This window comes from Melanerpes formicivorus, unplaced genomic scaffold (genome assembly GCF_026170545.1).
Source record: "Melanerpes formicivorus ecotype bairdi unplaced genomic scaffold, bMelFor1.0.p_v2 SCAF_1, whole genome shotgun sequence".
Classification (NCBI taxonomy): domain Eukaryota; kingdom Metazoa; phylum Chordata; class Aves; order Piciformes; family Picidae; genus Melanerpes; species Melanerpes formicivorus.
The window spans coordinates 59,453,990-59,469,382 of record NW_027142353.1 but is presented as its reverse complement, the minus strand read 5'-3'; the positions used below and the strand labels follow the sequence as shown (position 1 = coordinate 59,469,382).

Sequence of the window (15,393 nt, the reverse complement as noted above, 5' to 3'; positions counted from 1 at the left end):
CTAAACTGTGATAAGAAAAATAATAAATATGTAAATCCTGTGAAAAAAAAAAAAAATAATAAAATAAAAGAAATTATTTACATTTTCTTTGGGGAAAAAAAAACAAAAAGAAGAAAAAAAAAAAGAGGAATATTGAAACATGCTTGCTTTTTAACTGATGTAAATTCGGTAGAGAACAACACAATTCTTTTTTCTAACCATCTTAGGGAACAATTCATTGCAATAATTGATATAAAATGCCATCACTGTAATAAAATTCAGAGACTTTTCTTTTTTTATTTCTTTTTTTTTTTTGTTTTTATATAAAAGTTGTTGGTCATCCTCTTGTTTGCTGTTACCTTCATTCTGTTCCATCACTCCGTGTTCCCACGAGATTTGCATCTGTCTAATACGAGAAACGAAACGATAAAAACCTGTTTAGAGTACATCATCAGTCTGCAGTGTAGAATCAAAAAGAGACTACGGGTCACTCATGTTACAGATATTATTTATAATCTTGTCCTGTGTAAGAAACTGTGGTTTTTGTACCCACCAAAAAGAATAAAACAACAGACGTTCTTATAAGATTGACAGAGCTCGAGTTGTTTTCTGGTCGTTAGGAGGGTCGCCTGGAAAACAGAAGCGGGCGCTTCACTTCTCATCGCAGGGTGCAGGACCTTGTCAGAAACGGTCTGAGTCACTTTGTGTGTCTGTGAAGTGCTTTTCAGGCCTTAAAGTGGAGGCAAGCTTGAAGCTGCCAAAGTATTGCCATGATTATTCGATAAAAGTTTTAGTACTAGTTACTAAAAGCCTCTCTGGGAGGTTAGGGAACTGTTGAGTGATAGGATTTGTTCTCTGGGTAGGTCAAAGGATGAGATACCAGGAAGCAGGAAAGTACAAGTGACTTTCAGATTGATGTGATAGATACAGCGTGCTTGGTACCTAGCAACCTTAGTTTTCATCAGCCAGTTTCACAGTGGCACACCAGGGAAAGGCTAGCAGACAGTGTTTGAACAAAAGCCAAGTGTTGACAGGAGTAGGCATGTCTATAGGGGCAAAGCTGTAGCAGCTCTGTTCTTTCTTGGTAATTCTCCTTGCCCACACTAGACACAGCAGTGGTCTCCAAATCTAGAACATTGCCACCAGTGTAACAACTCCACAATAGATCCCAGAGTACAGGTCACACTTGGATTAATCATTGCTTCTAATGCCTTTGTGATTTTGCCAGGCCTGTGAGGGGTTATGTTGAGATGGTTTGCATTTCTCCAAAGCCTCCATGGCTGATGTTTCTCTCAGCCCTCATAGTTCCAAGCACTCACATACAGAAGTGTGGGCACAGAATGGAGCCTAACATTACCAAATAATGACCAACCCTCAATGTCTGCAGCAAAGGACAACCAAACAAAAATGTTACTGTGGTGATATTCATCCTGTGTGATAAGACTTTTACAAAGTAGCTAAGCAGATGTGAACTTCAGTCAAGGTATGAACAATACAGATATTTCTTACCTCACTCTAGACACCAGTTATAGTCACTAGAGAGAAATAACCAATAAGAATGATTTTAATTCATCTTAAATTAAATATTAAACCATCAAACTGCTGAATCAAAGCAGCAAAACCCAGTATCTATCCAATGAATATAATCTAGACCAAGAGCTACCAATGCTTGTACAGAGCTTCACAGTGCAGGCAAAGGTGAAAATAAGGTGATGCTTACCCCTAAGGCATAATGACTACAAAGTGTGCAGGGGTCTTGGAGAAAAAGATACATAACACTACAATGAATCACTGTGACTGAACCTTATATTCTTGTTTTACTGCTGTGTTTAACTCATTCATGACCTACTGTGAACTGTTTGTGTTTTCTGTGGCCCAGAGTGGTGAATTGTATCTTTTTTTTTTGTCCTGTTTCAGTAAAGATGGAAGCTCCCTCTCAGACATATCGTTACAGGTGGATTTAAAAAGCCTTTGGGTTGTTTGATGTTGGTTTGGGTTGGTTGGTTGGTTTGTTTTAAAAAGCAACAACCTGTCTTGATTTTTCAGGAAGAACATTAAGAGGCTCAACAGATGGGGAGACTGTGTGAAGGATGCTGTCGATTTCGTTTTACTGTATACGTCTGGTTTTTTCCAGGTGTTTGTCTTCATCCTTTCCTTGTGAGCAGTGGCAGTGCTGTCCTGGGATATTTTGCTGTCTTCTAGTGTTACTCCCCTTACAGACACTCCTCTCTCTTTAATGCATAATGTTTATTTTTCACCTTCAGTAAACAACCCAGCGTTTCAGTTAGGAATGTCATTCCCATTCTTAATTGCCTTGTTCCACTTGGCAACATGACCACAAGACCTTTGAGATGTGTTGTTCAGTGTCAGTAACTACCAGGGATCCCAACTGGGAAGATTACCAATTGAGCAGCATCAGCCATGCACAGCCATGGGGTGGTGTGACCCCACCAAAGGCATGCCATCAGCAGCCATGGAGGGGAATCACAGCATCCTCTTGCCATTTCCAGGCCTTGGCTGTGTCAGGGGAACTCTTTCCTCAAACAAAACTTGGTCAGATGAGGTAAAGAGGAAGGAGACACTGAATTCCTCAATATTTATAATAAAATACAACAGATTAAAAAAAAAAGGAGTAGAGAGCTGACTGGAATCCAGGTGGTTGAGAAAGTAATCTCAATCTTCTCCCTCCACAGTAGCTTACTCTGTTGTTTTATTCTAGGGGAGTAAAACATTTTATGACTGCTATGACCATCTCCACACATCTCTCTTAGATGCCTCTCAGAAATTGTTTTCTTTCACTTTGCTCCCTTAGGAAGAGACTTGATGGGGTGCTTGGTGCCATGGTTTAGTTGATTAGATGGTGTTGGATGATAGGTTGGACTCCATGATCTCAAAGGTCTCTTCCAACCTGGTTAATTCCTATTCTAGTCTAGTCTAGTCTAGTCTAGTCTAGTCTAGTCTATTCTACTAGTCTATTCTGTTCTGTTCTATTCTATTCTATTCTATTCTATTCTATTCTATTCTATTCTATTCTATTCTATTCCTATTCTATTCTCCTGAGACATTAATTTCTCACTCCTCTCTGTATCTCCCTCCTATCCTTTGGAAGATCAGTGCCAGAAGTTACCCTTCTCCCATGTGTGGGAAATATGAACCAGGTTAGGTTCAGGAGTGCCATGGTCTCCATTAGTACAGGTATGAGGGTCTGAGGCTCTGAGAAGCCATGGAGTAGCTTCTGGCAGCTTCTGGGTTGTGTCCGGCCATCCCAGCTCAGTGGCAAATGGAGAGAGGGGGGAACAAAACAGGTAACAGAATCTGACATGTATGACACCACTTTGCACAGCATTCTCCTGGAGAAGAGAAGGGCAGCCTGCAAGAGGCTGCAAGTATTTGTTGTAGATGTGGATTAATTAACACTATTACAAAACCCCAAGTAATTGGCATGCAACAGACAGTTGAACTTCAGCTGGAATATTTAAGGGTAAGAAGTTGCTTGTGGAATTATAAATAGAATTTGAGTCATTTCCTTTCTCTAAATGAGAGAAGTATCACAGATTCCAAATAGCATATTGATTTCATAACAATTGCTTTGAATATAAGGTCAGGCAAGCTGAAAATAACAAATAAGAATCATAGAATAATTTAGATCAGAAGTGACCTCTGGAGGTCATCTGCTTCAAACTTCCATTTAAAGCAGATTCAGCTTTGAAGTTAGGACTCCAGTGTTGAGATTCCCCAGGCTTTCTGGGCAACCTCTGCCATCGTGGTTTTGTTAGAATAGAATAGAATAGAATAGAATAGAATAGAATAGAATAGAATAGAATAGAATAGAATAGAATAGAATAGACCAGACCAGGTTGGAAAAGACCTTCAAGATCATTGAGTCCAACCTACCACTCAACACCATCCAACCAACTAAACCATGGCACCAAGCACCCCATCCAGTCTCTTCCTAAACACCTCCAGTGATGGTGACTCCACCACCTCCCTGGGCAGCCCATTCCAATGGCCAATCACTCTTAGCAGGGAGGTCATTCTGCCCCTGTACATTGCACTGGTTAGGCCACACCTCGAGTACTGTGTCCAGTTCTGGGCCTCTCAGTTTAGGAAGGATGTTGACTTGCTGGAGCATGTCCAGAGAAGGGCAACAAAGTTGGTGAGGGGCTTGGAACACAAGCCCTATGAGGAGAGGCTGAGGGAGCTGGGGCTGCTTAGCCTGGAGAAGAGGAGACTCAGGGGTGACCTTATTGCTGTCTACAACTACCTGAAGGGAGGTTGTAGACAGGTAGGGGGTTGGTCTCTTCTCCCAGGCAGCCAGCACCAGAACAAGAGGACACAGTCTCAGGCTGTGCCAAAGGAGGTTCAGGCTGGAGGTCAGGAGGAAGTTTTACACAGAGAGAGTGATTGCCCACTGGAATGGGCTGCCCAGGGAGGTGGTGGAATCGCCATCACTGGAGCTGTTCAGGAGGAGACTTGACAGGGTGCTTGGTTGCATGGGTTAGTTGATTAGGTGGTGTTGGATGATAGGTTGGACGCGATGATCTTGAAGGTCTCTTCCAACCTGGTCTATTCTATTCTATTCTATTCCATTCTATTCTATTCTATTCTATTCTATCTTTTAAAAAAAATACTGTCTGTTAAAAGCTTCATCACAAACATTAAGAAAATCGCTGGAAAGTGTATAGAAAATTCAGTGGCATTCTGAGGACATCTGATGAATTTTGGGGTGATACTCACAGACTTTAAGCATCTCCAGTGTTACTATCTAGGAACCTGTAGGATGCAGCATATGTGACTGACTTTTTAGAGGACTGTTTGTGGGTGAGATAGTCATGCCCTACCAATCTTTCCTGAGTTGTGCTGAAGACAACCAAGGGTGACTAATTCAAATGTTGACATTTACACTACAGATTGTTATACTTGACCAGATGACTCTTACTCATGGTGACTTAAGCCCAGCCACTACACTGTGAAATACAGGAAGAGTCAATGAGACAAGGAGACAAGGACAGAGTTGGACCACTACCTCCAAACTGCGTGTTTCTGACTTTTGGACTCACAGTGTTTGATGCCTGGAGGTCACATGCTTGCAGCTGTGTAAGATCTGTGTGAGAGACTCCCTGCTCTTCTCACAGTTGCTCTTTAGATGCCACAAACCCCTAGAGATGACTGCTTTCCCTCAACTCCAAAAGATGGTGTTGATTGGTACACAATTAATTGCCATTTAATTCATACAAGACACTAGTGAGCTGGTAGGAACCCTTTTGATACCAGGAGCTGGATGCTCTGAAATCTGAGTTCTCAAAGGAGTGGTGAGAGGAGGTGAGAATACCCCTGTTGGGTACCTCTAATGAAAAGCAACAAACCATTCACTGTATAAAAAGTGGAATTGCATGATTCCCAAGGAAAATGCACAAACCCCCTTACTTTTAAAGCAAGTAATTATCACTGAATTATGTTAAGAAGGAATGCCTACTGTTTCTCTAGAGACACTTATGAGTACAAGGAAGCTGTAGCAACCCTCAGGAAGGAGGCTGTCAGCCAGGTTGAGCTATATTGATAACCGTGTCAGATTAAGTTAGGTTTGATATTTCCCAAGTGTGTGATCAGTCGCTGATGGCTTTGAAGTGGCAAGCATGATCCAATTGAGCCTGAAATTCCTGCAGGGTTCCTGTACAGAATGGGAGGCTCCTTTCTTAAACATGTGGGCACAACTTCTAGCCTGTCACCTCTTATTCCACATCAAAGAGATCAGGTTCAGGAGAGAGGGTGCAGTTAAGGTCACTGTTTTCAGCCAGGTTTCCTGGTGCTCAGAAGGCAGGAGCTGATATGGAAATGCTGTTGCTACCTCCTCCTCCCACTTTTTTTTTGGCCACAGCAGACATACAAAGCCTGAAAGAATGCTGTAAGACATCTGAGCCATTAACATGTAGAGATGATAGGATTTGGTTTGTCAGATTTGGTTCATCATGCTCATCTGCTTTCCACGCATTTAGACCCAGCCACCTGATTTTCACATCTCCTTTTAGGAAGTGAAAAACAGAAGTCACTGTGACAATAAACCTAGGGAAAAAAATTAATGAACATTATCTTTTCCTTCTGCTTTTGGCAAATTGTGACATGTTTCTGCAGACATGTCATAGGACTCCTGGCCCCAGTTGGAAATTGGCTGATGCTTTGACTAAGCATTGTTGTCACCATACCACTTCGTGAAGGCTCCCGAAGCTGTCTGGGACTTAGTGTGGTAACACAGCATTAGCAGTTTGTGATCAACCTGAAAAAAGGATTTTCAGGATTAACATTCCCACAAGGCAACAGAGGCTTTTGACTTTCCATCAGCATACTGAAAGTGAAGTCCTCTCAAACCAGAGTCTTATCTTATGAGTCTCAACCGTATGGATCGCAATCCATACACAAGTCCTCTTGTGTGGTTTTCATCTGGCCACTTGTGGATCAGCAGACCAGAGGTGTAGAAAGTCCTTTTCTCAGGTGCTTTGATCCATTTCCTGCTTCTGGCCACCCTGGGCATTTTCTCTGTCTGAGATTCTAGACTAGTGTCCTGCCCTGTCAGGCATCAGTGAGCTATAGCACAGAGGAAAACGGAAATTTCAATGGGGAGGTTGTGGACCTGTCCTGATGGTTGCTCTCTGGTTGTGTTTTCTCCTTGCAGCTCTCCTGATGTCATGTACAACCTCTCATCTCTCTTGTTTTTACTTCAGTCCCCACAACAGCTCTGATCTCTGGCATTTTTGTGCCAGAATTTCCTCCATCAAAGCCTGGATAACTCCTTGATCATCATTTTCCCTCCTTGCCTCGAGTTTCTCCACCTTTGCTCATATACACCAAACATCAAGGCTGTCTCTCACTTACTGGGGCTCCTCCCAGCTTTTTGTGTGTTGATTCATCCCTAATGAAAGTTGTGATCTTGTCACCACCCAGATGAATGTCTCAAAGCAATGTAGTATCTGCAGTCCTTCATGACAGCTAACTTCAGACTAGATTCTAAACCCCAGACTGGTTACATTAATTTCCCCAATACTTCTCCCAGCTAAACCACACCCATCATGAAGTCCCATATTGAAACCCAGCTCCAGCTCAGGTCTGATGAGTGGTCACAATTAAAGCACAAGGATTCCTTCATGTGCATTGCTTGCAGTATTCCTAAATTTGGCATTTATTTTGTCTGCAGGAGTATGAGGATATTGGTGCATTTTCTTCCTGATTTTTTCCACAGTCAATCTGCAGAGCCACTCACAGAATCAGTGAATCACCAAGGTTGGAAGAGACCTCAAAGATCATCAAGTCCAACCTGTCACCCAAGGCCCCATGACTAAACCATGGCACCAAGCGCCATGTCCCATCCCCTCTTGAACACCTCCAGGGATGGTGACTCCACCACCTCCCCAGCCAGCCCATTCCAATGGCTAATGACTCTCTTAGTGAAGAACTTTGTCCTCACCTTGAGTCTAAACTTCCCCTGGCACAGCTTGAGACTGTGTCCTCTTGTTCTGGTCCTGGTTGCCTGGAAGAAGAGCCCAACCCCCTCCTGGCTACAACCACCTTTCCGGTAGTTGTAGGGAGCAATAAGGTCTCCCTTGAGCCTCCTGTTCTCCAGGATAAGTAACCCCAGCTCCCTCAGCCTCTCCTCATAGGGCTTGTGCTCAAGGCCTCTCACCAGCCTTGTTGCCCTTCTCTGGACATGTTCAAGTGTTTTGATGTCCTTCTTAAACTGAGGGGCCCAGGACTGGACACAGGACTCAAGGTGTGGCCTAACCAATACAGAGTACAGGGGCAATATGACTTCCCTGCTCCTGCTGGCCACACTATTCCTAATGCAGGCCAAGATGCCATTGGCCCTCTTGGCCACCTGGGCACACTTCTGGCTCATGTTTAGGTGGCTGTCAATCAGCACCCCCAGGTCCCTCTCTGTTTGGGAGCTCTCCAGCCACTCTGACCCCAGTCTGTAGCTCTGCATGGGGTTGCCGTGGCCAAAGTGCAGCACTTGGCACTTGGACTTGTTGAATGCCATCCCATTGGACTCTGCCCATCTGTCCAGTCTGTCGAGGTCCCTCTGCAGAGCCTTTCTACCCTCTAACTGACTAACATCCACTCCTAACTTGGTGTCATCTGCAAACTTGCTGATGACTGACTCGACCCCCTCATCCAGATCATCAATGAAGATATTAAAGAGGACGGGGCCCAGCATTGATTACTCCTGTAGATTACTCCTGTTTAAGTATGCATTTTCACAATTGCCCATCTTAAACTGCATTCATTTTTCCCTCTATTATATCCAATGTATTAGCTTCATATAAAACTTTTCAACAGCTCATACTCTATAGAAAAGAATAAGGGGGAAAGGAAGGAGAGAACATATTTTAAGAGTGAGAAGCATTTCCCTATTACTAATTCCAAGGTGAAACATGATTAATATTCAATACAGCTGATTGGATTTTCAGAAGTTTTCTTGCTAAAATGCTGATTTCCTGCAAAATGTATTGCAGAGAGGCTGTGTTTAAAGTCATCAGTTCAGAGTTGTTTTCAGAATGATAGTAATGTAATGCTTTTGTGCCATTAGCAACAGGCAGGGTTAGGTTGTTATAGTGACGGGAGCGCTGTGATGACTTCATGGAAGTGAGTGACATTATGGTGACAGTTTGGGAACAGTTGCTCGATGAGCCTGGCTCTGAAGAATAAAGACAGATGAAGATTTGTAAATCTAATTCTTCTCTGTGTACAAAATGCCAAATACCCTAACTTCCCTCTGACTAAATCTACAGCTGAAAGGGCATAAATATTTCAACAGTACTTCCTCAGGCCAATCAGCATTAATATCCATTAGGCAAATAAGCTTTATACCCATACATTAAGTGTGGAATATGGGATAAACACCACAGTTCAGCAAAGGTGATGTATCTTAAAGGGTTTCCCAGTAGGTGGAAAGCAAAAGTAATTTCTGGTCTGGGGAACACATTTCTTCTTTTATGTTTCTTTTTGGTTAGCTATGAAGCCATCAACCAGAAAAATCTCCTGGGTTAGCATCAACCCTCTTGGATAAATGCTAAAATTAACTGGAAATAAAAATCTGTTCAGTAAAATGATGCAACATAAAAGATGTCCCTTTCTAGAATACCCTTTTTTAAGGTTGTGGGTTTTTTTTTTTGTCAGAGGAAAGAAAAGGATTTGTACATTTTCCAACTGTGCTGTTGTTGAAAATTTACACAGGCCATCAGCACATGAATAAATGCCACCAAGCAACATTTCAGTCAGTTTGAAGACTGGTGTCAGCTCACAATAAAAATACTGACAAAATGCCAAACCCCACAGCACCAGCTACCATTAATGTCAAACAAGAAAGATGCACAAACGAAACAGAAACAAAGAAACTACTCCAGCAGTGTTCACAAGAGTGGACAGCACTTGGAGAAAGCCTTTGGAACGAGATAGAAACGCCCCAACTCTACTACTGTGTCCAGGTCTGGGACCCTCAGTTTAGGAAAGATGTTGAGGTGCTGGAACGTGTCCAGAGAAGGGCAACAAAGCTGGTGAGGAGTTTGGAGCACAGCCCGTGAGGAGAGGCTGAGGAAACTGGGGTTGCTTAGCCTGCAGAAGAGGAGGCTCAGGGCAGACCTTATTGCTCTCTACAGCTACCTGAAAGGAGGTTGTAGCCAGGTGGGGTTTGGTCTCTTCTCCCAGGCAACCAGCACCAGAACAAGAGGACACAGTCTCAAGCTGTGCCAGGGGAAGTTTAGGCTGGAGGTGAGGAAGAAATTCTTCACAGAAAGAGTGATTGGCCATTGGAATGTGCTGCCCAGGGAGGTGGTGGAGTCACCATCACTGGAGGTATTTAGGAAGAGACTGGATTGGGGCACTTGGTGCCATGGTTTAGTTGATTAGATGGTGTTGGATGATAGATTGGACTTGATGATCTCAAAGGTCTTTTCCAACCAAATGTAGCTATATGTACAAAATGTGAGGGAAACATGAAATTATATAAGGTGATAAGAGATGTGCAAAATATATATTCATATATTTACAACTTATCAACAATACAAGGACCCCCTTATACAGATCTGCAACCTCCTAGGCAGCCCAGAGGGACTGCTTGCAGCCTCCTCCCCCCTCCCTTCCCTGACCTTCACAGTAGCAGTCAGGTGAGCCAGCAGTAGTTCAAAAGGGAGCTAAGGCAGAAAGCCATGCAAGGAAAAAACTGCACAGAGAGAAGCAGCAAAAAGTGAGAGAATGTCTGTGCAACCAAATATAAGCTATCCAGAAAACAAATGGGATGATATAAACCTAGCAGTTATTATTCTTCTGTGTCAAACCCCTAACTCTACTTACCTTCTACTCAAAGTCACTGGAAAATTCCTGGTCTTATTTTGGAAGTAGAAACTGGGCTAAAGTGCCAGCTCCAAACATCTGGCTTTCAAACCTTTTGACATCAATGAGTCAGAAAGATGAGGGAAGTAAGTTCCCTGGGACAGATGGAACAGGTTGCTGAGCAGGAGGTTCATACTAAGCATGTAGTTCAATGGTGAGTGCTGGGAGATGATGTAATTGAGATGTCCCAGAGGACTGGAAGCTGGCCAACGTGGTGCCCATCCACAAGAAGGGCCGGTTGGATGAGCCAGGGAATTACAGGCCTGTCAGCGTGACCTCAGTGCCAGGCAAGATCATGGAACAGGTCATCCTGAGTGCAATAACACAGCACTTAGAGGATGGCCAAGGGATCAGGCCCAGCCAGCATGGATTTAGGAAGGGCAGGTCCTGCCTGAACCCAACCTGATCTCCTTCTACAAGCAGGTGACCCGCCTGGTGGATGTGGGGAGGCCTGTGGATGTAGTTTACCTGGACTTCAGCAAGGCCTTTGACACCGTCCCCCATAGCAAACTGCTGGCCAAGCTGTCAGCCCATGGCTTGGACAGCAGCACTCTGAGCTCGGTTAGGAACTGGCTGGATGGCCGCACCCAGAGAGTGGTGGTGAATGGTGTCACATCCAGCTGGCGGCCAGTGAGTAGTGGCATCCCCCAGGGATCAGTGCTGGGCCCCATCCTCTTTAACATCTTTATTGATGATCTGGATGAGGGCATTGAGTCTATCATCAGTAAATTTGCTGATGACACCAAGCTGGGGACAGGAGTTGATCTGCTGGAGGGTGGAGAGGCTCTGCAGAGAGACCTCGACAGGCTGGACAGATGGGCAGAGTCCAACAGCATGAGATTTAACGCATCCAAGTGCCGGGTTCTGCACATCAGCCACAACAACCCCATGCAGTGCTACAGGCTGGGGTCAGAGTGGCTGGAGAGTGGCCAGGCAGAGAGGGACCTGGGGGTGCAGAGGAACCTGGGGGTGCTGGTTGATGGTAGGATGAACATGAGCCTGCAGTGTGCCCAGGCGGCCAAGAGGGCCAATGGCATCCTGGCCTGCATTAAGAACAGTGTGGCCAGCAGGAGCAGGGAGGTCATTCTGCCCCTGTACACTGCAATGGTTAGGCCACACCTCGAGTACTGTGTCCAGTTCTGGGCCCCTCAGTTTAGGAAGGATGTTGACTTGCTGGAATGAGTCCAGAGAAGGGCAACGAAGTTGGTGAGGGGCTTGGAACACAAGCCCTATGAGGAAAGACTGAGGGAGCTGGGGTTGCTTAGCCTGGAGAGGAGGAGACTCAAGGGTGACCTTCTTGCTCTCTACAACTACCTGAAGGGGGGTTGTAAACAGGCAGAGGTTGGTCTCTTCTCCCAGGCAGCCAGCACCAGAACAAGAGGACACAGTCTCAGGCTGTGCCAGGGGAAGTTCAGGCTGGAGGTCAGGAGGAAGTTTTGCACAGAGAGAGTGATTGCCCATTGGAATGGGCTGCCTGGGGAGGTGGTGGAGTCGCCGTCACTGGAGGTGTTCAGGAGGAGACTTGACAGGGTGCTTGGTTACATGGGTTAGTTGATTAGGTGGTGTTGGATGATAGGTTGGACGCGATGATCTTGAAGGTCTCTTCCAACCTGGTTTTTTCTATTCTATTCTATTCTATTCTATTCTATTCTAATTTAAAGTGCTGACCATGCACCAAATGTAACACTCACCTGCACACCCCTTGGCTTCTTTCATGACCAGGTACTACACATACCCCAAATCCTCTCCACTTGGAAACTCCCCACTTCACGAGGCCCATATATAGTTGCTTGAACTTCTACTGTCTGTAGGCACAGAGATGCCTCTATACATGAAATAGGAAAGCTTTCCTCTATTGAAAAGATTCTAGCAAAAAAGATAGAGCCAAAATAATGTGGAAAGCAGTGAAGCAAAGTCTCTGTGGAGAAAAGTAAGTGTGGATAAAGGCAGTGCTAAGGGTGGTTATCCGTGCTGCTGAGAGTGAACACCGGTAGCAGAATAAATGCAATCTGTTCCAAATTAGGCAGGAGTGTTGATCTGTTTGAAGGTAAAGAGGCTCTACAGTGGGATCTGGACAGGCTGGATCAATGGGCCAAAGCCAACGGTATGAGGTTCAACAAGACCATGTGCTGAGTCCTGCACTTGGGTCACAGCCACCCCATGCAATGCTACAAGCTTGGGGAAATGTGGCTGAAAAGCTACTTGCCAGAAAAGAACCCTGGGGTATTGGTTGACAGCCGGCTAAATATGAGCCAGCAGTGTGCCCAGGTGGCCAAGAAGGCCAACAGCATCCTGGCCTCTATCAGAAATAGTGTGCCTCTGTACCAATCACTGGTGAGGCCACACCTTGAATACTGTGCTCAGTTTTGGGTTTCTCACTACAAGAAGGAAAATGATGCTTGGAGCATGGCCAAAGAAGGGTGCTGAAGCTGGTGAGAGGCCTAGACCACAAGGCTTATGAGAAATGTCTGAAGGAACTGGAATTTTTTTAGCTTGGAGAAGAGGAGGTTGAGAGGAGAGGTTATTGCTCTTTACAACCACCTGAGAGGGGACTGTAGAGAGGTGGGTGTCAGTCCCTTCTCCCAAATAACAAGTGATAGCACAAGAGGAATTGGCCTCAGGTTACATGAGGGGAGGTTTAGGTTGGATATTAAGAAACTTTCTTCACCAAAATGACAGTAAAGAATTGGAACAGACTGCCCAGGGAAGTGATGAAGTCATCATCCCTGGATGTATTCAAAAACCATGTAGATGTGGTGCTAAGGGTCGTGGTTTAGTGGTGACATGGTAGGGCTGATTTAAGAATCACAGAATCATAGCATCAATAAGGTTGGAAGAGACCTCAAAGATCATCAAGTCCAACCTGTCACCCAACACCTCATGACTACTAAACCATGGCACCAAGTGCCACGTCCAATCCCCTCTTGAACACCTCCAGGGATGGTGATCCCACCACCTCCCTGGGCAGCACATTCCAATGGCTAACAGCTCTCTCAGTGAAGAACTTTGTCCTCACCCTGAGCCTAAACTTCCCCTGGCTAGATTGAGACTGTGTCCTCTTGTTCTGGTGCTGGTAGCCTGGGAGAAGAGATCAGAATTCACAGAATTCACAGAATTCACAGGATCAAGGTTGGAAAGGACCTTTGAGATCACTAAGTCCAACCTATCACCCCACACCATCTAATCAACTAAACCATGGCACTGAATGCCTCCTCCAGATCTTTCCCTACTCAGATTTGGATCTGCTGCCCAGAGAACCACTCATGGCAGAGCAGTGCAGCTCTCCTGCTGGAAGAACTCTCTCTTCTCTTTACTGTACTTTGTAACTCATGCACTTGTGTCTGGAGAACAAAGGGTTTCCACCTTACACTCCTAGTGTCTCCATACTCACACAGGAGAGACCACAGGGCTCATTGTGGCATGGACTGCTCCTGCTTAGCTGTAGGTGAGTTCAACTGTGCCAGCTAAATCTACTGGCTCCTCTTCAGCCCAGCAGTGTCCTGGCTTCACACAGCCTGCTCTCAGAAGTAAGCCCCCCCACACACACAGATGGGTGGGAAAACAACCCCCAGAAAACCCCCTCTGGGCTGAGATCAAGAGTTTGCTGAGATGGTAGCTATACAATTACCTTAGCAGAAGGTGTGGGGTTTTTTTTTTGTTTGTTTGTTGAACTTAATATCAGCCTATCAAAATCATGTTTGGGTTTGTCAATAAATTATCTAATATCCAAGAGGAGGGGAACATCCTGAAAGTAGCCAGATTAAGCATCTAACAATCACTAAAAGTCAATAATTCCTACTTGGATATCATTTTAATCTCCATTCTTTCTCAACAACACTGGTTTTAGAGTCTGCCCCTTTTCCACTCCACCCACTTCATTTTCCCCCTTTTCTCCCTCAAACCCAGAGCACCTGGGCTCTATTGGAGTCTCCTCCCATCCCATGTGTGGCCACTTTGCTCTCCCCACCCACTCCCCTATTTAATCCCCACCAGGAAAGGCAGCAGCCCCAAGCTGAGCCCATCTGGGCTGAGGATCCTCCTCTCATCTCTGGTGAGTGCCCCTGCTGCACACTGGGTGATGGTGGTGGTGACAACAAAGGCCGGGGGGCCTGGTGGCCCCCCGGTTGTTAGGGCAGTGATTGATGACTACTCCAATATCCTCCATGGGTGCTGGCTGGGGCTCCTTGCTGGGGCTGAGCTCCTCTGGGTGCTATTTTGGCTGGTTGAGGGTGTGATGGGTTGAAATTTCCCCCTGAGTTAACTTTGCCAGACCAGCTCAGTATGAAGCAAGTGGAAGCTGTTCAGAACTATCTTGGGTTTTCCTTTTTACCTCTAAGAGTGACTGATTTATGTTTTCTACTTCTCTGCTCAAAATCTCTAACAAAATCTTGAAGGCATAGCCTAAAAGCACCACAGAGGATCTCACCCCTGGCTCTGGGATGGGTGCAAAAATGGTGGTGGTGGAGCAGGAGCTGTTTAGGCAGGGTGGAGGATGGTGTTAAGAGGGAGCAGGAGCTGCCTTGGGAATATGAAGTGGGGGGGTGGAGGGAGGCAGGAGGGTTAAGCTAGATGACCTTTAGAGGCCATTTCTGCCTCTGGTGGTTCTATGGTTCTATGACTCCATGCTCTACTAGACACATGGCAGATGAACAACATCCCAAATGCTGTGACCAGGCACTTCCTGAGAAAGGAGTGAACAACCAAGACCCACAAATTTCCAGAGGTCACTTCCAACTCCCACCATTCACTGAAGCTTTACTGCCTGGGCAGTCACCTGCTTGCTGCTGTATGGAGAGGGCCTCCAGACATCACCTTTCTGAGACCTGTTAGAGAACAGATTCATAGAATGATAGAAAGATAGAATTGTTTCAGTTGGAAAAGACCTCTAAGATCATCAAGTCCAACCATCAGCCTAAGACCACCATGGCCCAAAGTGTCATGCCTACATGTCTCTTGAAAACCCCCCAGCAACAGTGGGTGCTTATTGTAAGGGTGGGTCCAGTTTTGGTATCCAAGTTCTGAAAGGGGATTGAG

The 15,393-nt window shown here is 45.3% G+C and overlaps 1 protein-coding gene across 2 annotated transcripts in view; it reads left to right on the top strand.

Annotated features, from left to right (window-relative positions):
* Nucleotides 1-564, top strand: part of GRIA4 (glutamate ionotropic receptor AMPA type subunit 4) — a 285,058-nt gene extending 284,494 nt beyond the window's left edge. For both annotated transcript variants that reach the window (XM_068144917.1, XM_068144910.1), the window contains exon 16: nt 1-564. This exon is cut by the window's left edge and continues 648 nt beyond it. The gene's annotated coding sequence lies outside the window, so the exon portion shown is untranslated.
* Nucleotides 565-15,393: the final 14,829 nt, after the last annotated feature.